This window comes from Elephas maximus, chromosome X, assembly GCF_024166365.1.
Source record: "Elephas maximus indicus isolate mEleMax1 chromosome X, mEleMax1 primary haplotype, whole genome shotgun sequence".
NCBI classification, from domain to species: domain Eukaryota; kingdom Metazoa; phylum Chordata; class Mammalia; order Proboscidea; family Elephantidae; genus Elephas; species Elephas maximus.
Genome location: NC_064846.1, coordinates 87,858,686 through 87,884,735, shown reverse-complemented (window position 1 = coordinate 87,884,735; position 26,050 = coordinate 87,858,686). Strand labels below are relative to the sequence as shown.

At 37.8% G+C, this 26,050-nt stretch overlaps 1 non-coding gene across 1 annotated transcript; it reads right to left on the bottom strand.

Annotated features, from left to right (window-relative positions):
• Positions 1 to 24,875: 24,875 nt before the first annotated feature.
• LOC126069783 (U6 spliceosomal RNA) lies at positions 24,876 to 24,982 on the bottom strand. The gene has a single exon (XR_007516053.1). It is a non-coding gene; the product is annotated as a U6 spliceosomal RNA (small nuclear RNA).
• Positions 24,983 to 26,050: the final 1,068 nt, after the last annotated feature.

Here is a 26,050-nt window from a genome sequence, read left to right as displayed (position 1 = left end):
AATTCAGACAAGTTCTTTGCTACTGCATAAAAGCGTCATCCTTCCTCCCTTGTTTAATCACATGTTTATCATTTCCTTTTAAAACCTCCACATTTTTATCAGCATTCTGTTGCTGGCCCCATACGTATTCTTTAAGACAATATAGACCTGTCATACACCATCCTCACAATTGTTACGCTTGAGACCTTTGTTAAAGGCACTGTGTCAATTTATCTCATTGAGGGTCTTCCTCTTTTTCACTTATCCTTTATCTTACCAAGCATAATGTCATTCCCAGGGACTTGTCCATCCTGATAACAAGTTCAAAGTACATGAGAGAAAGTCTCACCATCCTCACTTCTAAGGAACATTCTGGCTGTAATTATTCCAAAACAGATTTTTCTTTATTGTTCTTCTGGCAGTCCATGGTTTATTCAATATTCTTCATCAAAACCGTAATTCAAAGGCATCAATTCTTCTTCTTCATTTTTCCTTATTCGTTGTCCAGCTTTTGCATGTATATGAAGTGATTGAGAATACCATGGCTTGAGTCAGGTGCACCTTAGTCCTCAAAGTTGACACCTTTGCTTTTCGACACTTTAAAGAAGTCTTTTGCAGCAGATTTGCCCAATACAATACGTTTTTGGATTTCTTGACTGCTGTTTCCATGGGCATTGGTTGTGGATCCAAGTAAAATGAAATTCTTGACAACTTCAGTATTTTCTCCAATTATCATGATGTTGCTTATTGGTCCAGTTGTAAGGATTTTTGTTTTCTTCATGTTAAGGTGTAATCCATATGGAAGACTGTAGTCTTTGATCTTCATCAGAAAGTACCTCAAGTCCTCTTAGCTTTTAGCAAGCAAGGTTGTATCATCTGCATATCTCAGGTTGTTAATGAGTCTTCCTCCAATCCTGATGCTGCATTCTTCTTCATATAGTCCAACTTCTCAGATTATTTGCTCAGCAGGCAGATTGAATAAGTATGATGAAAGGATATAAACCTCATGCACACCTTTCCTGATTTTAAACCATGTAGTATACCTTTGTTCTGTTCCAAGGACTGCCTCTTGGACTAAGTATAGGTTTCTTATGAGCATAATTAAGTGTTCTGGAATTCCCATTCTTCACAATATTATCCATAATTTGTTATGATCCACAGAGTCAGATGTCTTTGCGTAGTCAATAAAACAAGGGTAAACATCTTTCGTATATTCTCTGCTTTCAGCCAAGATCGATCTGACATTAGCAATGGTATCCCTGGTTACAAGTCCTCTTTTGAGTCTGTCTTGAATTTCTGTCAGTTCTCTGTCGATGTACTGCTGCAATCATTTTTGAATTATCTTCAGCAAATTTTTACTTGTGTGTGATATTAATGTTATCATTCAAAAATTTCCACATTCTGTTGGATCACCTTTCTTTGGAATTAGCACAAATATGGATTTCCTCCAGTCAGTTGGCCATATAGATGTCTTCCAAAATCCTATCCAGTATTGCATTCATTTGTTGAAACACCTCAATTGGTATTCTGTCAATTTCTGGTGCCTTGTTTTTTGCCAGTGCTTTCAGTGCAGCTTGGACTTCCTTCAATACCACCATTCTTGATTTTATGCTACCTCCTGAAAAGGTTGAATGCCATAATTCTTTTTGGTACAGTGGCTCTGTGTATTCCTTCCATCTTCTTTTTGCTTCGTGTGTCTTTCAATATTTTGCCCACAGAATCCTTCAATATTGCTACTCAAGATTTGATTTTTTTTCTTCAGTTAGCTTGAGAAACACTGAGCATGTTCTTCCCTTTTGGTTTTCTAATTCAAGTTCTTTTCACATTTTATCCTAATACTCTTTGTCTTCTGGAGCTGCCCTTTGAAATCTTCTGTTCATCTCTTTTACTTCATCATTTCTTCCATTTGTTTTAGCTACTCTACATTCAAGAGCAAGTTTCAGAGTATCTACCAACATCCGCTTTGTTTTTTTCTGTCTTTCCTGTCTTTTTAATGACATTTTGCTTTCTTCATGTATAATGTCCTTGATGTGATTCCACAATTCGCCTGGTCTTCAGTCATTAGTGTTCAATGCTTCAAATCTATTCTTGAGATGGTCTCTAAATTTAAGAGGGGTATACTCAAAATTGGAGCCCTGATGACATAATGGTTAAGAGCTTGGCTGCTATCCAAAAGGTTGGCAGTTTGAATCCACTAGCTGCTCCCTGGAAATTTTATGGGAGCAGTTCTACTCTGTCCTATAGGGTCACTATGAGTCGCAGTCAATTTGATGGCAATGGGTTTTGTTTGGTTTTCTGTTATACCCAAGGTCACATTTTGGTATCATGGACTTGTTTTAATTTTTTTCAACTTCAACCTGAACTTGCTTATGAGGAACTGATGGTCTGTTCAGTAGCTGGCCACTGGCCTTGCTCTGACCAATAATGCTGAGCTTCTCCATGATTTCTTTCCACAGACGTACTGGATTTGATTCTTGTGTATTCTATTCAATGAAGTCCACATATATAGTCACTTTTTATGTTGTTGAAAAAAATGTATTGGGAATAATAAGTCGACGGGCTTGCAAAATTCTATCATGCGATCTCTGGTGTTACTTCTATCACCAAGACCATATTTTCAGACTACTGATTCTTCTTCTTTGTTTTCAACTAACGTGTTCGAATCACTGGTATTTATCAATGCATCTTGATTGCATGTTTGATACATTTCAGAGTACAGAAGTTGTTGAAAATCTTTAATTTCTTCATATTTGGCATTAGTGGTTGACTTCTAAATTTGAATAATAGTCATATTCACTTGTCTTTCTTGTAGGTGTATGGATATAGTCTATCCTTGACAGCATTGTACTTCAGGATAGATCTTGAAATGTTCTTTTTGATGATGAAAGCATTCATTCCTCTATAATTTGTCATTCTCTGCATAATAGATCATATGATTGTCTAATTCAAAATGGCCAATACCAGTCCATTTCAGCTTACTAATGCCTAGGATATCAATCTTTACGTGCTCCATTTCATTTTTCTTAACTTCCAATTTTCCTAGATTCATAATTTGTACATTCCACATTCTAATTATTAATGGATATTTGTAGCAGTTTCTTCTTATTTTGAGCTGTGGCTCATCAGCAAAGAAAAGTCCTGAAATCTGTAGTCCATCCATGTCATTAAGGTCAACTCTACTTTGAGCAGACAGTTCTTCCCCAGTCATATTTTTAGTGCCTTCCAACCTGAGGGGTGCATCTTCCTACATAAGCTTGTCATTTGCCGAATTTTTTAGAAGTGGACCACTAAGTCCTTTTTCCTAGTCTGTCTTAGTCTGGAAGCTCCTACGAAACCTGTCTACCATGAGTGACCCTGCTTGTATTTGAAATACCACTGGCATAGCTTCCAGCATCAGAGCAATGCACAAGCCACCACAGTATGACAATCTGGCAGATGAGTGGTAGTCTTCTGTTTTAGTGCAAATAATTCATAGAATATGAGATCTTAGTACTAAAAGAAACCACTGAATCTATCTGGTACATAGTTCTGCATTTAAGCAGGTACAGTTGGGCAAAGAGGTCAGTTCTTGTTGATCCTGAGGGTTTAGTTCTAGATCATGAAGAATATTTATATGGACTACTATATAAAAATATTAACTGTATTCAAAGAAATTTCAGATGTATCCTAGTAGTGTAGTTACCGCTAGGTACTTCAGTTCCCTTATCTTATTTAATCCTTAAAATAGGCCTTTGATATAAATAAAATTGTATCATAAACCAGATTATATTTCCCATTTTAAGAAAAGAGAAATATTAGTGTTAACTAGTGTTATGAAATGAATCGTTTCCCCCAATAGATATGATGAAATCCTAACCCTTTTACCTATGAATGTGATCTTGTTTGGAAACAGAGTATTTCTTTGAAAATGTTATCAGATAATATGGTCATATCAGAGTGGGAGGTCCTATTCTCTTCTGAGTGCTATCTTATAAAATAGGAAAACAGACATGGAGACAGAGTCAAACAGGGGGAAGATACCTTGTGAAGATATAACTAAAAGCAGAAAAGGAACAACAAAGATTGATAGCAGAAACCAGAAGCTGGGAGAGAGGCATGGAACAGTTCTTCTCTCACAACTTTCAGAACAAATTGACACAACTGATAACTTGATTTTAAATTTCTCACCTCCAAAACTGAGGCAACAAAAGCCACTCACTTTGTGCTATTTTATTAAGGCAGCATCCCTAGGAAAATAATATAGCTTTTGGTACTGGGAAGTAGAGTGCTGCTGTAATAGATACGTAAAAATGTGTAAGTAGCTTTTGGAATTGGGTAATCGGTAAATGCTGGAGAGTTTTGACGAGCTTGATAGGAAGAGCCTAGATTGCCTTGAAGATACTATTGGTAGAACTACGAACATTAAGGGTGATTTAAATGAGGGCTCAGAAAGAAGGAAGGAGAGGTGAGGGGGAAGTTTCTATCATCACGAAGAGAATGTTGCTAGAAATGTGAATGTTAAATATGCCTCTGGTGAGGTTTTAAAAGGAAACATTGAATATGTTATTGGAGGAAAGATCATCCTTGGTATAAAGTGGTAAAGAATTTGGCTGAATTATGTTTGAATGTTTTGTGGAAGGTAGAATTTCTAAATGATGAACTTGAATATTTAGCTGAGGAGATTTCTAAGCAAAATCTCAAAGGTGCAGCCTGGCTTCTTCTTGTGGCCAACAGCAAAATGCGAGAGTAAAAAGGTAAATTAAGAAATGAACTGCGCAAAAGGGAATCAGAACTTGAAGGTTTTAAAAATTCTATTGTAAAAATTAAGAAATCATGTTATGGAGATGACACCATGGGTATGGCTAGACAATTAGTTGCTAAAGAGTTTAGGCATATGACCTATGAATCCAATCTGCCATCCCAGTAGAAATACTGTCAGCTTAGTCTGAAGGGGCAAGAGACAGGACAGAATGAAGAAAAGCTGTCAGATTCCTGGAATTCTAGGAAGTTTCCTGGATTGTGGAGTTACTTGGCTGCCCACATCTGTTGTCCTCCGAGAAAAGGAAAGGTTGACCCAGAGAACAACTCCTATGGTGCTTCTATTCCAATAATATGAATGAATGTTTAATTAGCTCTCACAATATAATTTTCTTTTTTTTATCATTTTTGTCCAAGTCCATATCTCGCCTATGAATTATTGCAACAGTCTCCAATACTTCTTTCTTCCAGTTCACTCTGTCAAGCACTGCCAGCTTTATCTTCTCTAAACATTTTTTTTTTTTACTATTCCATTGCTCTGCCCCAAATTCTCAAATGTTACTCCATTTTCTATAAGATAAAGTGTGTCAGCCATTTCTCACAGCTATCTTGCATGCACTCATCATTCCAATTTTATTGCCTCTTATTTCTCAACATTAAGTCTCCAGTTCTGCCAGACTGGTCTATTCTCTGTCACTGACAGAACTATCCAAATGTTCATCTCTTTTACTAATTTGTTCATACCTGTCTGGTTAACTGAAATACTCAGCTCCTTTCTCTCTGCCAATCCACTTTATATGCTCACTAATTGCCCCTCCCCAACCATCTCTTTCTTTCCTGACTTTTTAATGACCTTTTGCCTTCTTCATGTATGATGTCCTTGATGTCTTCCCACAACTCATCTGGTCTTTGGTCACTGGTATTCAAAGTGTGAAATCTATTCTTGAGATGATCTCCAAAATCAGGTGAGATTTCTCATCGTCTGTTTTCACGAATGGAGTCGATTCGATTCCTGTTTTCCATCAGGTGAGGTCCACGTGTATAGTTACCATCTATGTTGTTGAAAAAGGGTATTTGCAATGAATAAGTTATTGGCCTTGCAAAATTTTATCATGAGATCTCCAGTGTTGTTTCTACCATCAATGTGATATTTTCCAACTACTGACCCTTCGTCTTTGTTTCCAAATTTCGCATTTCAATCACCAGTAATTATCAGTGCATATTTATTGCCTGTCTGATCAATTTAATCAACAAGAAAGAAACAAAAGAACAAAATGGATGTCAGAAGAGACTGTGAAACTTGCTCTTGAACATAGAGTAGCTAAAGCGAATACAAGAAATGAGCAGAACAGAAGATTTCAAAGGTCAGGTTGAGAAGACAAAGTATTTGAACAAAATGTGCAAAGACCTAGAGTTAGAAAATCAAAAGGGAAGAACACGCTCAGCATTTCTCAAGTTGAAAGACCTGAAGTAAAAAATCAAGCCTTGAGTTGCAATATTGAAGGATTCTACGGGCAAAATATTGAATGACACAGGAAGCATCAAAAGAAGATAGAAGGAATCCACAGAATCACTGTACCAAAAATATTTGGTCGATGTTCAACCATTTCAGTAGGTAGCAAATGATCAAGAACCTACAGTACTGAAGGAAGGAGTCCAAGCTGCACTGAAGGCATTGGCGAAAAACAAGGCTCCAGGAATTGATAGAATACCAACTGAGCTGTTTCAACAAAGAGATGCAGTGCTGGAGGTGCTCACTTGTCTATCTGGAATACAGCTACCTCGCCAACCAACTGGAAGGGATCCATATATATGCCCATTCCAAAGAAAGGTAATCCAGCAGAATGTGGAAATTATCGAACAATATCATTAATGTCACGTGCAAGTAAAATTTTGCTGAAGATCATTCTCAAAAGTGGTTCCAGGAGTACATAGACAGGAAACTGGCAGAAATTCAAGCCAGATTTAGAAGAGGATGTGATATCATTGCTGATGTCAGATGGATCCTGGCTGAAAGCAGAGAATACCGGAAAGATGTTTACATGTGTTTTATTGACTATGCAAATATATTCGACTGTGTGGATCATAACAAATTATGGATAACATTGTAAAGAATGGGAATTCCAGGACATTTAATTGGGCTCATGTGGAACCTGTACACAGACCAAGAGGCAGTGGTTCAAACAAAGCAAGGGAATATTGCATGGTTTTGAATCAAGAAAAGTGTGCTTCAGAATTGTGTCATTTCACCATACTTATTCGATTTGTATACTGAGCAAATAATACAAGAAACTGCGCTATGCGAAGAAGAATGGAGCATCAGGATTGGAGGAAGACTCACTAACAACCTACGATATGCAGATGACACAACCTTGCTTGCTGAAAGTGGACTTGAAGCACTTACTGATGAAGACCAAAGACTACAGCCTTCAGTACGGATTATACCTCAACATAAAGAAAACAAAAATCCTCACAAATGGACCAATAAGCAATATCATGATAAATAGAAAAAAGATTGACGTTGTCAAGAATTTCATTTTACTTGGATCCACAGTCAATGCTCATGGGAGCAGCAGTCAGGATTGCATTGGGCAGATCTGCTGCAAAAATTCTCTTTAAAGTGTTAAAAATCAAAGATGTCACTTTGAGGACTGAGGTTCTCCTGACCCAAGCTGCAATATTTTCATTTGCCTCATATGTATGCAAATCTGGACATAGAATAAGGAAGACCGAAGAAGAATTGATGCCGTTCAATTACAGTGTTAGCGAAGAATACTGAATATACTACTGACTGCCAGAAGACCGAAAAAGTAGGTCTTGGAAGAAATACAGCCAGAGTTCTCCTTGGAAGCTAGAATGGGAGGCTTCGTCTCACATACTTTGGACATGTTATCAGGAGGCACTAATCTCTGGAGAAGGACATCATGCTTGGTAAGGTAGAGTGTCAGCAAAAAAAGAGAAAGACCCCTGACGAGATGGATGGACACAGTGGCTGTAACAATGGGATCCAGCATAACAATGATCATGAGGGTGGCACAGGACCAGGCAGTGTTTTTGTTGTACATAGGGTTGCTGTGAGGCAAAACTGACTGGAAGGCACCTAACAACAACACAACAACAACCATCTCTAAATCTAAAGGCGTGTACTGTCTGTTTTGGATGTTCCGTGTTATATCTTATTTGTATGTACCATGATTTAACCTTTCTTGGTTCTGTGTTTGTTCTCCTCCCAACTAAGCAAAAGCTTCTCCCACATAGATATCATGACATATTCTTTGCATTTTTTTCCAAAGCATAGTTGCCTGGCACATAGTAGACAATCTATAAATATTTGCTGAATAAATGCATGAATGAACTCAGTCAATAGATAGCTTTTTAGCATAGAAGACAGTATTTCCACACTCTCTAAACTATTGGTGATAATGAAATGGGCCAACATACTTAAAAAGAGCTTAGAGCACACAGGAATGCATTTTATAAATTAGAGCAAATAGTTTTGGAAAGTAACATTTGCTCCGGCTTTCAATACACAATGTTTTGGGAGCTCACTGTATATGTTGTAATATTTCTAATTTAAGTTATAAAAGTGACACAAGGAGAACATCAACATGGCAGTTCATAACTGCTTTAGCCTCCACATCCTTCATATGAATGAGCTATAGGTTTGAAATATTTATTTTTGTCTTATGCTTGTATGGAACCCCTTCAAAACTTTAGCTCCTGTTCCCCACATCCCTTACTAAAAAAAAAAAAAAAAAAAAAAACTGCTGCAAACTTTCATACTGGGCTGGCTGAAATGTGAAATAGACGTCCAAATTTGGTTCCAACTTTTTTCACTTAAAGTTGAAAACCATTTGCTTGAATTTTGGCTTGTATAATATTTCAAATGGAACATATTTCACTTGGGAAATATCTGCTTTTAAAGTTGCTGAAATATTTTTTCCACTTTGAATTGCTGTTTTGCTTGGTTGTCACTTCTTTTTCTCCTTCCCCCTTTAAAAAATATTTTCTCTTTGAGGAATTGTGGTAAATAGTTTAGACTTAAAGGTAATGCCCCTTTATGAAATTTATGAAAAATATTGCTTGCATATATCTGTTTCGCATAAAGTTGTTCATACTTCCATTGAGAAAAACAAGTTTTGGTTCATTCTGTGTGTGTGTGAGAGAGAGAAGATGATGATCTACAGAGTAGAGATTTGTATTATTAATATAGCAATTAAAGGCTAAATATTTTCAAAAGAAATACTTGAAAAGAACCTTTATGAAGTGAAAAAATATCTGCACTGTATGAAAAAGTGAAGTGGAAAAACATCTCCCACCTATGGTCAGTTTCCTTAAGACTCTCAATTTCACAAAAGGTGTTGTCTACCCTGAAATACCTGCCTATTAAAGTGACAGTTGCAGGAGCGTTCTTGTTAGCTCTTTTCTTCATTCAACAAATCAAGAGTACTAAGCTGTTTCAGAAAACAACACAGCCATTTTCTCTGCTCCAAATTCAGGGAAGAATATGGAATGATTTAATATTTAGCCAGCTCTAAGCTCTTTTTTTTTTTTTTAAGCTCTAATCGACCCGATGGCAACGGGTTTGCTTTCTTTCTTTTTTTTTTAATGTTCAGTGAAACTGTGTTTAACAAAATAAACACAGCCATGGTGAAATAAATCATCTTTTTAAACAGTTTAAAAACAACTGCGCTTTTTTTTTTTTAAATCAAAGACCTTTTATAAATTTATTCTTGTATTTTATCCTCATACGCCCCCTTGTGGTAAAATATAGGAGCCACTCAGAAGGCTTGAAAATTGAAATGGTTGTTTTCAGTCTATTTGAGTTTAAACTATTCTTTTTGAGTTTCCTCAGTACTTTTGTAAATAGGCAATCATATCATAGGGATTGACATGATGGCTAGAAAAATCTGGGCTGTTCAAGTGGAAATAAACTCTTACTTTTTCTCACCATTTTAAAGAAAAACATTTACAACAGTAATAGAATAGTTGGGTTTTACACAACAAATCATGGTATGCAAATCAAGAGAAAGAAAGCTAAAAAGGAATGTTGATTTTCCTTCATCTTTCTTTCATAATTTAAATTAAAATTGGAATAATTACAACATGTACAATGAACTCCTAAGAATTCTGTATAGGATATCAGAGCAAATAATTACAATTTCCAAAATGAGATACCAACCCCACGCTTGTCTAAGGGCTGTAGTGAGGACTTATTAAGGAAAACCTCTATACATATAGTATCTATGAAGCAGATTTTGAGTTTGGGCAGAGAAGTTGGGCACAAAGTCAGTTATGCAAAACGCAGGCATCCACATCCCTAAAATAAATGTCTTTTAGACATCACCAGCTGTACAGAGCCCTGCATTAAGTCATGTTTGGAAATCAGGAGAAGCAGATAACTGGTCCTTGCCAAACAGCAGGCTTCACAGTAGCCTTAAGGGCACATAGTAGTATATAGAATGTAGTATGTGTAATTTGGTAGCATCTGAAGATCTGAGCGTGTTCTGTCAATGGCTTCCAGGCTTAGGGATACCAGATTTAGCAAATAATAAGCAAGCCCAGTTAAATTATTATTTCACATAAACACTTTTTTTTTAGTAAACTATTTCCCATGTAGTATTTGTGTCTTAGTTATCTAGTGTTGCTATAGCAGAAATATCACAAGTAGATTGGCTTTAACAAAGAAAAAATTATTCTCTCACAGCCTAGGAGGATAGAAGTCTGAATTCAGGGCCCCAGCTCCAAGGGAAGCCTTTCTCACTTTGTCAGCTCTGGGGGAAGGTCCTTGTCATTAATCTTCCCCTCATCTAGGAGCTTCTCAGCATCGGGATCCCTGGTACAAAGAACACCTCTGCTCCTGGAACTTCTTTCTTGGTGGTATGAAGTCCCCCTTTTCTCTACTTGATTCTCTTTTTTATAGTTCAAGAGAGACTGACTCAATATACAACCTAATCCTATAGGATTGAGTCCTGCCTCAATACTGGGAATCACGGCCTAGCCAAGTTGACGCACGTTTTGGGGGGACACAATTCAATCCATTCCAGTTTGTTTCAAACACGACTTTTTGATGAAATTTTCAGCAATCTACAAAAAAGTTTTTATGAGTTTTCATTAACACAAATTTCATATTTAACAAAATTCCATATTTATTCATATTGTCTTTGTTTTTTGTATTTTTAAATTTAATTTTATTGTTGTTGAGAACATACACAGCAAAATATACAGCAATTCAACCCTTTGTACATGTACAATTCAGTGACATTGGTTACATTTTTCAAGTGGTACAACCATTCCCACCCTCATTTTCTGACTTGCTCCTCCCCCATTAACACAAACTCACTGCCCTCTAAGGTTCTAAGATTATGTCTGTCCCACATTTTTAGTGTTTCTATTAAAAAACACACTTTCATTTATGAAATAATAGTGACACAAGATAGTGTATTTTGTTGTTTCTTTAATTGCCAAAATTAAAGAAGACAGTGTATGTTATTGTTTTACATATATAAACCAAAAAAAAAAAAAAAACACCAAACCCATTGTTGTTGAATCGATTCCGACTTATAGTGACCCTATAGGACAGAGGAGAACTGCCCTATAGGGTTTCCAAGGAGTGGCTGGTGGATTAGAACCCGAACTCTTAACCACTGTGCCACCAGGGCTCCTTTAGACATATACTTATTTACAGGACTTATAAGTATAGATATATACTTACTAATATATAAATAGTTAATTTCCTTAACTACCATTCAGTATTAGATAATGCATATGTACTATATTTATCTTGTCTCCAGTTGACTAGATAATTTTGTTTCCAATTTTTTTGCTATTAAAAACAATGTTGACATCAGTGTTCTTGCAAACGTGCAAATACATAAAATATATACCTCAAGTGTATAATTGCAGGATTATAGGGCTTGCACATTTTCAATTTTACTCAACATTAACCAATTACTGTCCAAATTGGTTGTATACATTTTTAACTCCACCAGCAATATACGAAAGTTCTATTTTCCCTGTATACTCACTGTATTTGACATCCTCAGACTTTTTAAAGTCGTGCCAATCTGATACAGCCCCTCCTTTTCAACAACTTATTATCCCACATTAGCCTTCTTCACAGCTTTCCTGTGCCCTGGACTTGCCTGCCACCCCATCTAACCCTGTCACTCTTTTGCAAAACCCATACTGCAATGACGAGCCTGGACCTTCCTTCTCTAGACAATGCCCCAGGCACCAAATTCATCTAGGTGACTTTTTTCAGCCAGAGCTCTTTGGTCCCTCAAGGTCACATTTCCTTGGGGTTTTGTTAGATGATAAATGACAATTCAGATTAACTAATTTTCACTAAAGATTTAATTGGTGATTAATAATTTAATGGGCCATTCCTCTGAGTAGCATTTGCAGTTTAATAGCTCTTCTCAGGTTCCTAACTCCAAAGACGGAATAATGGCCCATACAGAGACTGAGCCTGGGTATTGGCTGTGATTAGGCAGGAGTCTGTTCAGGGTGGCATCCAATCATACCCCTAATGTGCCTTGGTTGGCCTTACACGCTTGAGGATTAGAGGAGTTCTGTTTAATTAATTTCAATGTGAGTTTAACTAAGAGCTTACTAGGAGCCCTGGTGGTACAGTCGTTAAGCATTCTGCTGCTAACCAAAATGTCGGCAGTTTGAAGCCACCTTGGGAGAAAGATGTGGCAGTCTGCTTCTGTAAATATTACAGGCTTGGAAACTCTATGGGGCAATTCTACTCTGTCCTATAGGGGTGCTATGAGTCGGAATCGACTTGAAAGCAATGGGTTAAGAGTTAACTATAATAGTTTTTTTTTTAAACTTAGAAAGCTGGATAAACACATTTCTAGGTTTATTCAAGATAATCTGGTAGCAATGATCAAATTTTTGCTTACTGAGGATTTTTCAGGACCGCAGCCATTATTCTGAACATAGGTTTTCAGTCATCAGAACTGGAGATGGTAATGGAGGTGGAAGCAAGTATATAGACTGTTTTGTATACTGAATCCAGGATATAAACATTAGTTGTTATTAAATCACTGATGTTGGGTGTGTGGTTTTCATGTTTCTCTTAATTACAGTTTTACTGTACCTGCATTTTTGTAGTTGTTGTATTATGGTATTTTTATTTTTCATATGTGACTTTATGATTGACAGTTGTCATAATAGTAATTTAAAGTCTTCATATTCTTGATTTATAAGTTTCCCACTTCTCAAATATCTCTTAAAAATGCCAGTGACAAAAACACGGCCATGTCTTGTACATTAACTGCATAAAGACAGTCTGGACTTTGTCATCCCCCATCACCTCAGTGGTTGCCAATACAGTTTTATGGCACATAGTCATTGTCCAATAGATGCTGACTGAATACTTGAGTGAATGAGTGACCAGGCTTTCTTTGAACTTGCAAGTTAGTGTTTCCCTCCGAGAATCTGTGAAATCATTGCATTTGTTAGCAAAAGGACCAGAGGTGACTTTCTACTGTTCAGATATTGGTGGAGGGGCTGTTTGAAAAGTACTGCTCCATGGTTTCTCATTTGATTGTTGCTTTCAGAGAGGGTGTAAAAACAGCATGGGGGAGATGTCTGATCTCCGCTAACTGCACAAGAGGGAAGGGGAATCAAGATCAACACACCAAGGCTGGTTACTATGAGGCAGAGGTCAGACAAGCTTCCTCTTTCCACCATCACTACCAATTCTGACACCAACGTTCCCTCTCATATCACTCTCTACTTCTATGCTGGGTTCGATAATGGCCTCACAAAATTCACAGACAATACTCAAGATTATGGGGTTTATTAGGGAAGTAACAGGTTACAATCCAGGTTCAGAAATGCTCAGGATACAGTTTTTCCATCAGGACAGCCCCTTCCCAGTCATGCTCGCAAACACACCTCTCTCTGGCCCTCAGCCTCTGCCCTGCTTTGGTAAGTGTTACAAAGCTCTTTTAGCTCTGCCAATAAGTACCCAGAGGTGCCCCGCTCCACCAGTAAGCCTCAGTCCAAAGGTGCTCAGCTCTAGCTCCATGAGCTGGAGTACCTGGAGGCAGCCAAAAGCACTCAGCTTTCCTGCTCCATGGCCTGGGAGCCCACTGTGCCATCTCCTGCTGGTCTCTCTGGCCACCATTTTTCTGCCACTGCTTCTCACTGCCTTCAGTGTTACAGCTCTCCCTCTTGGCCTCCTGGTTCCAGGAGCTTCTCAGCACAGGGATCCTGGGTCCAAAGGATGCATTCTTCTTGTTACTGTTCTTCCCTGGGTGGTGGTGGAATCCTCTCCTTCCTGCCTCTGGGATGGCTCATTTCAAGCCCAGTTGTATGACAAAACTGATCAATCCCTTTGGTGGGCCACAATTACCCTATTTTCACAGTTCCACCCAATCACTTGGGTGGGAGTTATAAGACTTTGGAAAGAAAGGCCACGCAAAAGCAATCCATCACACAGCAGGGGAGAAAAGAAAACAGTCCTCCAAAAGGAGTGGATGTTTATTACATGAAGTGACCAGGAGAGCTAGAAGTGTCATTTTCTCCTCTGAGCAATTACGGATTGTGCTTGGAAAAAATAACTGTAAATGTCGCTGAATGAGGCTTATTCCCTGGAAGCCAAACGTTCAGCCTGAATCAGTTGATCAAGAGAGAAGGGAGCAACTTTTAAAACCTAGTGGCCTCATTAATGTGGTCTGCACAATTATCTGTCACCTAGAGACAATTTATTCAGAAAAAAAAATACATTGTTAAAACTGTTGTCCCTACATACGTTTTGCCCCGACAGTACGTAGAGTTTGATGAGTTATTTCAGATTTGTTTCCTTTGGAACTAAACACTGTAAGGCTATATGTTCACTTTTCTCCCTATCTGTGGTTTCTGGAAAACTACTGAATAGAAATTGACAAGTCCATTAAATAGCAGAAGAATGGCTTAGGTATCATGGGAAAAAAAAAGACAGCTTTTGGGGTTTGGAGTTGTAACAACTTGAAAATGATGCAAATGGTAAAACACTGCTCCTTCCTCCCCTCTCTTTTTAAGTGTCCCCTGCCAGCTGCATTCTTTAGTCACTAATTCATTCAGTATGGTTTCCAAGGAACTTTAAAGCAATATTTTCCCTGCTGCTATGCCTTACATTTTCATTTGTGGCTTAAATGATCTATGTAGGAAATATTTACTTTGAGACTGTGGTTTGGGTTAAAAAAATGCCAAGTGATCAAACCTTGGCAATGTATCCATTGATCTCAGCAATGGAAACTTTGGAAAATAACGTACAGGCAGGCTGCTACCAAAAAAAAAAAAAAGAGAGAGAGAAAAAAAAGACAGATTCTAAATTATGTTTACAGACCTAATTACCCTAATGTTCTTCTGTGTCTAAATGATATCCTAGTAGAAAGCTGAGTTTTATTGATTTTTTTTTAACTTAGACTTTTAGCATCATCCTGAAAAAAAAAAAAGAATAAATAGATGGTAAGGTTTTTCACAGATGGTTCTAGTTGTCCTTTTCTCCATGATGTCCCATCTTTGTTCCCTGCTTTATTCTTTCTCTTTATTGAATTTGGCTTTCAGGAAAGATTTTTGGATGTGAGGTTCTGACTTAGTTATCTAGTGCTGCTATAACAGAAATACCACAAGTAGATGTCTTTAAGAAACAGAAATTCTGTCACAGTTTAGGAGGCTAGAAGTCCAAATTCAGAGCACTGGCTCGAGGGGAAGCCTTTCTCTCTCTGTTGGCTCTGGAGGAAGATCCTTGTCTCTTCAGCTTCTGCTTCCTGGTTCTTTGGAGTTCTCCATGTATCTTGGCATCTATCTTACCCCATCGCTCTGTTCCCTTGTTTAATCTCTTTTTATATGTCAAAAGAGATTGACTTAAAATATACCCTACACTAATCTTGCCCGTTAACATAACAAAAGACAACCTATTCCCAAATGGGGTTATAACCTCAGGCGTAGAGGTTAGGATTTACAACACCCATTTTGGGGGGACATAATTCAATACACAACAGACTCTTTGTCTGCATTCTAAATAACCCCAGTTCCTCACAGTAAGAAGGGAGTTTCTAGACCATTAGAGACCTGTAGGGAATGAAGGAGGAATTTCAGACAGGTAGGGTATATATATGTTTTTATTAAGCCATCTCTCTGTATCTTTGAAACTATACTTCATAAACATTCACCTACTGTAGGACCTCTTCCAATGTAGTCCTTATGTGACCTATATGATAATTTGTATAACCCCCTGTTATGGATTGAGTTATGTCCACCAAAAATATGTGTTGTAAATTCTAACCTCTATGCCTGTGATTATAATCCCATTTTGGGGCAGGTAGTCCTTGCTATATTAATGAGGCAAGATTAGCATAGGGTATATCTTGAGTCAATCTGTTTTGAGATATAAAAAGAGATTAAATAAGGGAACAGAAAGAGAGATGGGGTAAGATAGGTGCCAAGACACATGGAGATCTTCAAGGAACCAGGAAGCAGAAACTGAAGAGACAAGGACCTTCCTCCAGAGCTGACAGAGAAAGCCTTCCCCTTGAGCTGATGCTCTGAATTTAGCCCCCTAAACTGTAAGAAAATAAATTTCTGATTGGTATTTTTGTTATAGTAGCACTAGAAAACTAAGACAGAATTTGGTTCTGGAAGAGTGGGGTAATGCTCTAACAGATACCTAAAATGTGGAAGTAGTTTTGGAATTGGGTAATGGGTAGAGGCTGGAAGAGTTTTAAGGTGTGTAATGGATATGTGGTGGCACAGTGGCTAAGAGCTCAGCTGCTAACCAAAAGGTCAGCAGTTCGAATCCACCAGCCACTCCTTGGAAACCGTATGGGACAGTTCTATTCTCTTCTATAGGGCTGATATAAATTGAAATAGACTCAATGGCAACAGATACTGAATAGTAAAAGTCTAGGTTGCGTTTAAGAGACTGTTGGTAGAATTAAGGACGTCAAAGGCAATTCTGGTGAAAGCTCAGAAGGAAGTGAAGAGAGCTATAGAGAAATCTCTATTATCTTAGAGAGTACATATGGCACCAGCAACAGAATGTTGCTGAACATGTGGCTGTTAAACATGTTTCTGGTGAGGATTTAAAGGAAAATGATGGACATGTGATTGGACAAATAACTTGTCTGAATTATGTTCAAATATTTGGTGGAAGGTAGAACTTGTAAGTGACGAACTTGAATATCTGGCTGATAAGATTTCTAGGCAAGATCTTAAAGGGACCTTGTGGTTTCTCCTTGACACTTATACAGTAAAATGTGAGAGGAAAGATATGGACTTAAAAATGAAGTGTGCAAAGTGAAAACAAAAGTTAAAGATTTGGAAAATTCTGTTGTACAAACTAAAGACACGAGTCCTAGAATCTTCACCAAAGATGTGACTACTTGATATTTTGTTAAAGTGATTAAGCCTGTAACAGATGGATCTAACCAATTTCCACAGCAGAAAACCCATCAGCTTAGACTGAAAGGGACAGAGGAAGAACGAAAGGAGAGAAAAGTTGTCTGCCTCTTGAAATTCTACAGGCAGGAAAAGGAGCTAAATCTGTTGTCCTCCAAGAAAAGAAAATGACTATCCCTGGAGCAACTCATTTATAAGCAGAACTGTTGGAAGGAGCATGGGAAGTAGGGCCTTTTCTGTTTCAAAGTGTGGGGCCATGGTCTCCTAGATCACAGAGGGTGGGGTCACAGCTTCCTAGGTTTCAAAGAGTTGAATCTGGGTTCCAGAGTGTGGGCTGCCCTTAAGGTGAGCCAGAGGGATGGGGCTGCTTCCCAAAGCTGAGAGAGCAGGGCTGTCATGCCCAATGCCCATGGGGCAGAAGGACAGGGCCTGCTGGGGCTGAGAAGGTGGGGTCACCCCTCAGATGGACTAGGAGAATGAGGCAGCCTAAAACTGAGGGAGCAGAGTAGCCAACCCAGAGGGCTTGGAAGGTGGAGCTGAAGCCCAGAGGAAAGGGACCTCCACTCAGAATCCAGACAGTGTGGCCAATGCCCGGGGTCTGGAAGGTGAGGTCATTGCCCCAATGGTCTCAGAGAACAGAGGATTATTTTCAAAACTTGAGAGCTAATGTAAATTGTTCTGCCATGTTTTGGACTTGCTGGTGACCTTCATCCCTTCTTTCCCTCCAATTTCTCCCATTTGTAATGGAAATGTCTACCTTGTGCCTGTTCCACCATTGTACTTTGGAAAAGGATAATTTGTAATCTAGATTTCACAGGATGGAATACACTTAAAGTCTCACATTTATTTGATATAAAATATCCAGAAGATGAGATTTTGAACTTCGAGTTTTTTTTAAGGCTTTTAGGATGATGAGATGGGGTGAATGTATTTTGCATGTGGCAAAGACATGAATTTTGGGGGCCAAAGGGTGAAATGTTATGGATTCAATTTTGTACCCCCGAAAAAATATGTGTTGTAAATCCTATAATCCCATTTGGGAATGGGTAGTCTTTGTTATGTTAATGAGGCAGGATTAGTGTAGGGTATATCTTAAGTCAGTCTCTTTTGAGATATAAAAAGAGATTAAACAAGGAAATGGAGAGAGAGATGGGGTAAGATAGATACCAAGACACAGGGAGAACTCCAAGGAACCAGGAAGCAGAAGCTGAAGAGACAAGGATCTTCCTCCAGATTCAACAGAGAGAGAAAGCCTTCCCCTTGAGCCGGTGCTCTGAATTTGGACTTCTAGCCTCCTAAACTGTGGAAGAATTAATTTCTGTTTGTTAAAATCATCAGCGTGTGGTATTTCTGTTATAACAGCACTAGATAAGTAAGACATGAAGAGTGTATCTTGAGTCAATCTCTTTTGAGATATAAAAGAGATTAAACAATCAAGCAGAACAGAGATGGGGGAAGACAGATGTTAAGCCACATGAAGATTGCCCAGGAGCAAAAGCTCAAAAGGGGCAAAGGCCTTCCTCCAGAGCTAAGACAGAGAGAAAGCGTCGCCTAAAGCTGACACCTTGGATTTGGACTTCTAGTCTCCTAAAGTGTGAAACAATTAATTTATGCTCGTTAAAGCCATCGACTTGTCGTATTTCTGTTGTAGCAGCACTAGATAACAAAGACACTCTCAAACTAAGGTATCCTCCACTTCTTTATGTTTATTTTGGGGGATAATCCCAGAAAACTCAAGTCCTGGGGTAGCTACGCACCAAAGAGCATACAATGCAAAGGAAAGCTTTTCTGTTGGAGTGTTTTTTTTTTTTTTTTTGCAATTTTTTATTGTACTTTAGATGGTTTACAGAACAAACTATATTCTCATTTAACAGTACACATTTTTTTAATAATTTTTATTGTGCTTTAAGTGAAAGTTTACAAATCAAGTCAGTCTGTCACACATAAGCCTATATACACCTTACTACATACTCCCATTTACTCTCCCCCTAATGAGTCAGCCCGCTCCCTCCCTCCAGTCTCTCCTTTTGTGACCATTTTGCCAGTTTCTAACCCTCTCTACCCTCCCATCTCCCCTCCAGACAGGAGATGCCAACACAGTCTCAAGTGTACACCCGAAACAAGTAGCTCACTCTTCATCAGCATCTCTCTCCAACCCATTGACCAGTCCCTTCCATGTCTGATGAGTTGCCTTCGGGAATGGTTCCTGTCATGGGCCAACAGAAGGTTTGGGGACCATGACCGCCGGGATTCTTCTAGTCTCAGTCAGACCATTGAGTCTGGTCTTTTTATGAGAATTTAGGGTCTGCATCCCACTGTTCTCCTTCTCCCTCAGGGGTTCTCTGTTGTGCTCCCTGTCAGGGCAGTCATCGGTTGTGGCCGGGCACCATCTAGTTCTTCTGGTATCAGGATGATGTAAATCTCTAGTTCATGCGGCCCTTTCTATCTCTTGGGCTCATAGTTATCGTGTGACCTTGGTGTTCTTCATTCTCCTTTGCTCCAAGTGGGTTGAGACCAATTGATGCATCGTAGATGGCCGCTTGTTAGCATTTAAGACCCCAGACGCCACACTTCAAAGTGGGATGCGGAATGTTTTCACAATAGAATTTATTTTGCCAATTGACTTAGATGTCCCCTTAAGCCATAGTCCCCAAACCCCCGCCCTTGCTCCGCTGACCTTCGAAGCATTCAGTTTATCCCGGAAACTTCTTTGCTTTCGGTCCTGTCCGATTGAGCTGACATTCCTTGTATTAAGTACTGTCCTTCCCTTCACCTAAAGTAGTTCTTATCTACTAACTAATCAGTAAATAACCCTCTCCCACCCTCCCGCCCTCCCCCTTCTCGTAACCAGAAAAGAATGTGTTCTTCTCAGTTGATACTATTTCTCAAGATCTTATAATACTGGTCTTATACAATACTTGTTCTTTTGCCTCTGACTAATTTCACCCAGCATAATGTCTTCCAGGTTCCTCCATGTTATGAAATGTTTCACAGATTCGTCACTGTTCTTTATTGATGCATAGTATTCTATTGTGTGAATATACCATAATTTATTTATCCATTCATCCGTTGGTGGACACCTTGGTTGCTTCCAGCTTTTTGCTATTGTAAACAGTGCTGCAATAAACATGGGTGTGCATATATCTGTTCATGTAAATGCTCTTATTTCTCTAGGGTATATTCTGAGGAGTGGGATTTCTGGGTTGTATGGTAGTTCTATTTCTAACTTTTTAAGAAAACGCCAGATGGATTTCCAAAGTGGTTGTACCATTTTACATTCCCACCAGCAGTGTATAAGAGTTCCAATCTCTCCACAGCCTCTCCAACATTTATTATTTTGTGTTTTTTGGATGAATGCCAGCCTTGTTGGTGTGAGCTGGAATCTCATCGTGGTTTTAATTTGCATTTCTCTAATGGCTAATGATCGAGAGCATTTTCTCATGTATCTGTTAGCTGCCTGAATATCTTCTTTAGTGAAGTGCGTGTTCATATCCTTTGCCCACTTTTTGTTTGGGTTGTTTGTCTTTTTGTGGTTGAGTTTAAACAGAATCGTATAGATTTTAGAGATCAGATGCTGGTCGGAGATGTCATAGCTGAAAAATTTTTCCCAATCTGTAGGTGGTCTTTTTACTCTTTTGGTGAAGTCTTTAGATGAGCATAGGTGTTTGATTTTTAGGAGCTCCCAGTTATCTGGTTTCTCTTCGTCACTTTTAGTAATGTTTTGTATTCTGTTTATGCCTTATATTAGGGCTCCTAACATTGTCCCTATTTTTTCTTCCATGATCTTTATCGTTTTAGTCTTTATGTTTAGGTCTTTGATCCACTTGGAGTTAGTTTTTGTGCATGATGTGAGTTATGGGTCCTGTTTCATTTCTTTTGCAAATGGATATCCAGTGATGCCAGCACCATTTGTTAAAAAGTCTATCTTTTCCCCAATTAACTGACACTGGGCCTTTGTAAATATCAGCTGCTCATATGTGGATGGGTTGATATCTGGGTTCTCAATTCTGTTCCATTGGTCTGTGTGCCTGTTGTTGTACCAGTACCAGGCTCTTTTGACTACTGTGGCTGTATAATATGTTCTCCAACGAGATAGAGTGAGGCCTTCCACTTTCTTCTTTTTCAGTAATGCTTTGCTTATCCGGGGCTTCTTTCCCTTCCATACGAAGTTGGTGATTTGTTTCTCCAACACATTAAAAAATGTCATTGGAATTTGGATCAGAAGTGCATTGTATGTATAGATGGCTTTTGGTAGACTAGACATTTTTACTATGTTAAGTCTTCCTATCCATGAGCAAGGTATATTTTTCCACTTAAGTATATCCTTTTTAATTTCTTGTAGTAGAGCTTTGTAGTTTTCTTTGTATAGGTCTTTTACATCCTTGGTAAGATTTATTCCTAAGTATTTTATCTTCTTGGGGGCTACTGTGAATGGTATTGATTTGGTGATTTCCTCTTCGATGTTCTTTTTGTTGATGTAGAGGAATCCAAGTGATTTTTGTATGTTTATCTTGTAACCTGAGATTCTGCCAAACTCTTCTATTAGTTTCAGTAGTTTTCTGGAGGATTCCTTAGGGTTTTCTGCATATAAGATCATGTCATCTGCAAATAGAGATAATTTTACTTTTTCCTTGCCAATCTGGATGCCCTTTATTTCTTTGTCTAGCCTAATTGCTCTGGCTAGGACTTCTAGCACAATGTTAAATAAGAGCAGTTCCTGTTCTCAAGGGAAATGCTTTCAGGCTCTCTCCATTTAGAATGATGTTGGCTGTTGTCTATAGATGCCTTTTATTATGTTGAGGAATTTTCCTTCAATTCCTATTTTGCTGAGAGTTTTTGTCATGAATGGGTGTTGGACTTTGTCAAATGCCTTTTCTGCATCAATTGATAAGATCATGTGTTTTTTTCTTATGTTTTGTTTATATGGTGGATTACATTAATGGTTTTTCTAATATTAAACCAACCTTCCATCAACAACCCACCTGGTATAAATCCCACTTGATCATGGTGGATTATTTTTTTGATATGTTGATATGTTGTTGAATTCTATTGGCTAGAATTTTGTTCAGGATTTTTGCATCTATGTCTAGCCTAATTGCCCTGGCTAGGACTTCAAGTATGATGTTGAATAAGAGCGGTGATAAAGGGCATCCTTGTCTGGTTCCCGTTCTCAAGGGAAATGCTTTCAGGTTCTCTCCATTTAGCGTGATATTGGCTGTTGGCTTTGCATAGATGCCCTTTATTATGTTGAGGAATTTTCCTTCTATTCCTATTTTGGTAAGAGTTTTTATCATAAATGGGTGTTGGACTTTGTCAAATGCCTTTTCTGCATCAATTGATAAGATCATGTGGTTTTTATCTTTTGTTTTATTTATGTGATGGATTACATTAATGGTTTTTCTGATATTAAACCAGCCTTGCATACCTGGTATAAATCCCACTTGGTCATGGTGAATTATTTTTTTGATGTGTTGTTGGATTCTATTGGCTAGAATTTTGTTGAGGATTTTTGCATCTATGTTCATGAGGGATATAGGTCTATAATTTTCTTTTTTTGTAATGTCTTTACCTGGTTTTGGTATCAGGGAGATGGTGGCTTCATAGAATGAGTTGGGTAGTATTCCATCATTTTCTATGCTTTGAAATACCTTTAGTAGTAGTGGTGTTCAGTCTTCTCTGAAAGTTCGGTAGAACTCTGCAGTGAAGCCGTCTGGGCCAGGGCTTTTTTTTGTTGGGAGTTTTTTGATTACCTTTTCAATCTCTTTTTTTTTTGTTATGATTCTATTTACTTGTTCTACTTCTGATTGTGTTAGTTTAGGTAGGTAGTGTTTTTCCAGGAAGTCATCCATTTCTTCTAGGTTTGCAAATTTGTTAGAGTACAATTTTTGGTAATAATCTGATATGATTCTTTTAATTTCAGTTGGGTCTGTTGTGATATGGCCCATCTCATTTCCTATTCAGGTTATTTGTTTCCTTTCCTATATTTCTTTAGTCAGTCTGGACATTGGTTTATCAATTTTGTTAATTTTTTCAGAGAACCAGCTTTTGGCTTTGTTAATTCTTTCAATTGTTTTTCTGTTCTCTAATTCTTTTAGTTCAGCTCTAATTTTTATTGTTTTCTTCTGGTGCCTGATGGATTCTTTTGTTGCTCGCTTTCTATTTGTTCAAGTTGTAGGGACAGTTCTCTGATTTGGGCTCTTTCTTCTTTTTGTATGTGTGCATTTATCGATATAAATTGGCCTCTGAGCACTGCTTTTGCTGTGTCCCAGAGGTTTTGATAGGAAGTGTTTTCATTCTCATTGCATTCTATGAATTTCTTTATTCCCTCCTTAATGTCTTCTATAACCCAGTCTTTTTTGAGCACGGTGTTGTTCAGTTTCCAAGTATTTGATTTCTTTTCCCCAATTTTTCTGTTACTGATTTCCACTTCTATGTCCTTGTGGCCTGAGAAGATGCTTTGTAATATTTTGATGTTTTGGATTCTGCAGAGGTTTCTTTTATGACCTAATATGTGATCTATTCTAGGGAATGTTCCATGTGCACTAGAAAAAAAAGTATACTTTGCAGCTGTTGGGTGGAGTGTTCTGTATAAGTCTATGAGGTCAAGTTGGTCGATTGTAGCAATTAGGTCGTCTGTGTCTCTATTGAGCTTCTTACTGGATGTCCTGTCCTTGTCCGAAAGTGGTGTGTTGAAGTCTCCTACTATAATTGTGGAGGTGTCTATCTCACTTTTCAGTTCTGTTAAAGTTTGTTTTATGTATCTTGCAGCCCTGTCATTGGTGCATAAATATTTAATATGGTTATATATTCCTGGTCAATTGTCCCTTTAATCATTATGTAGTGTCCTTCTTTATCCTTCTTGGTGGATTTAACTTTGAAGTCTATTTTGTCAGAAATTAATATTGCTACTCCTGCTCTTTTTTGGTTATTGTTTGCTTGATATATTTTTTTTCCATCCTTTGAGTTTTAGTTTGTTTGTGTCTCTAAGTCTAAGGTATGTCTCTTGTAGGCAGCATATAGATGGATCGTGTTTCTTTATCCTGTTTGAGACTCTCTGTCTCTTTATTGGTGCATTTAGTCCATTTACATTCAGCGTAATTATAGATACGTTTTTAGTGCTGTCATTTTGATGCCTTTTTGTGTGCGTTGTTTACAATTGCATTTTTTCACTTACTTTTTTGTGCTGAGATGGTTTTCTTTGTAAATTGTGTGCTCCTCATTTTCAAAGTAGTTTAATTTATGTTTGCTGAGTCGTTTTGTTTTTCTTGGTTTTTATTTTGAGTTATGGAATTGTTAGACCTCTTTGTGGTTACCTTAATGTTCACCCCTATTTTTCTAAGTAAAAACCTAACTTGTATCGTCCTCTATCACCTTGTTTTCCTCTCCATATGACAGTTCTATGCCTCCTGTATTTAGTTCCTCTTTTTGATTATTGTGATCTTTTACATAATGACTTCAATGATTCCCTGTTTTGAGCATTTTTTTTCTTTTTAAAATTAATCTTAATATGTTTTTGTGATTTCCCTATTTGAATTGATATCAGGATGTTCTGTTCTGTGATCTTGTGTTGTGTTGCAATCTGATATTATTGATTTCCTACCAATTTCCTTTAGTATTTCTTGTAGCTTTGGTTTGGTTTTTGCAAATTCTCTAAGCTTGTGTGTATCTGTAAATGTTTTAATTTTACCTTCATATTTGAGAGAGTTTTGCTGGACATATGATCCTTGGCTGGCAGTTTTTCTCCTTCAGTTCTCTATATAAAAAATATGGGACGCTTCACGAACTTGCGTGTCATCCTTGCGCAGGGGCCATGCTAATCTTCTCTGTATCGTTCCAAATTTAGTATATGTGCTGCCGAAGCGAGCACTGGAGTGTATTTTTATGGATGCAGAATAAACTCCGTAAAAACAGAGCTGAAATTACAGGTATGAATTTAACATGATTGATCTGCCTTTCAAAATATGTTAACTTTATATTTTTCATGTTCATCTTATGTACCCAACAAGCCTTAAGTTGATTATCTGCCGTAAATCATTGCAAGATATTCTCCACTCAACCAATAGTTCCCCCCAATTATAACAGAAATACATATCTAGCTCCTAGTGTCACTGAAGTGCTGGTAAATATTTAACAATTGGCTCTCCCTCCTCCTGAAAATAAAACCGTGATTATTTTTGATGATTTCTGTGGTGTGTATTCTCCCACTATGACTGATCTAAAACTACTGGCATGGAGTCACGAAAGGGGGAGTGTGTACTGATGGGTTGTCATTTGATATTATCCTCTTTCAGGATCTTTACTTTATAGACAAAAAATAGACAAGACCCCCACAAAAGAGCACTATTTAAAGAAATTAATAATTTGCTAATAGTTCAAGTGCAAATTACAATGAGAGGCATTTTTAGATGACATTTGTGAGGTACTTTCTGGTACCCCTTAAATCACATCATGTCAATCAACTTCTTTTCAGCCCATTAGTAACAGTACCTTACTATAATATGGCATTTGGAGACTAACCTATTTCCTCTGGAAGTTTTATAAATCATTAGCTCCAAAGACCTGGATTTCTAGGCACACTTTATGGATCTTTTTTTAATGATTGAGCTAATTACTTTTATATTTTTAGGTTCAGGTAACTGTACAGAAAGAGAAAAATAATGATCAGTGTTAAATTGTGCAAAGTTACAATCACCTCAGATAGTGAAAACTGTGAGAACCAGGACTCGGTGGGACTGCCTTGTTTTCCATGTCTCCAAAATTTTCTGCCTTTGACAGGATACAGTCTTACCACTTTCCTATTGCTCATTTTAGTGGAAAAGACTTGAGTTTTCCATCTCTGACTGGTTTTGGCCTTCCACAGGTTCTGACTTTCAGAGGTTTTACTGTATAAGGAGACAGATTTTATGAACTCGTTTTCACACTATCTCACTTTCTC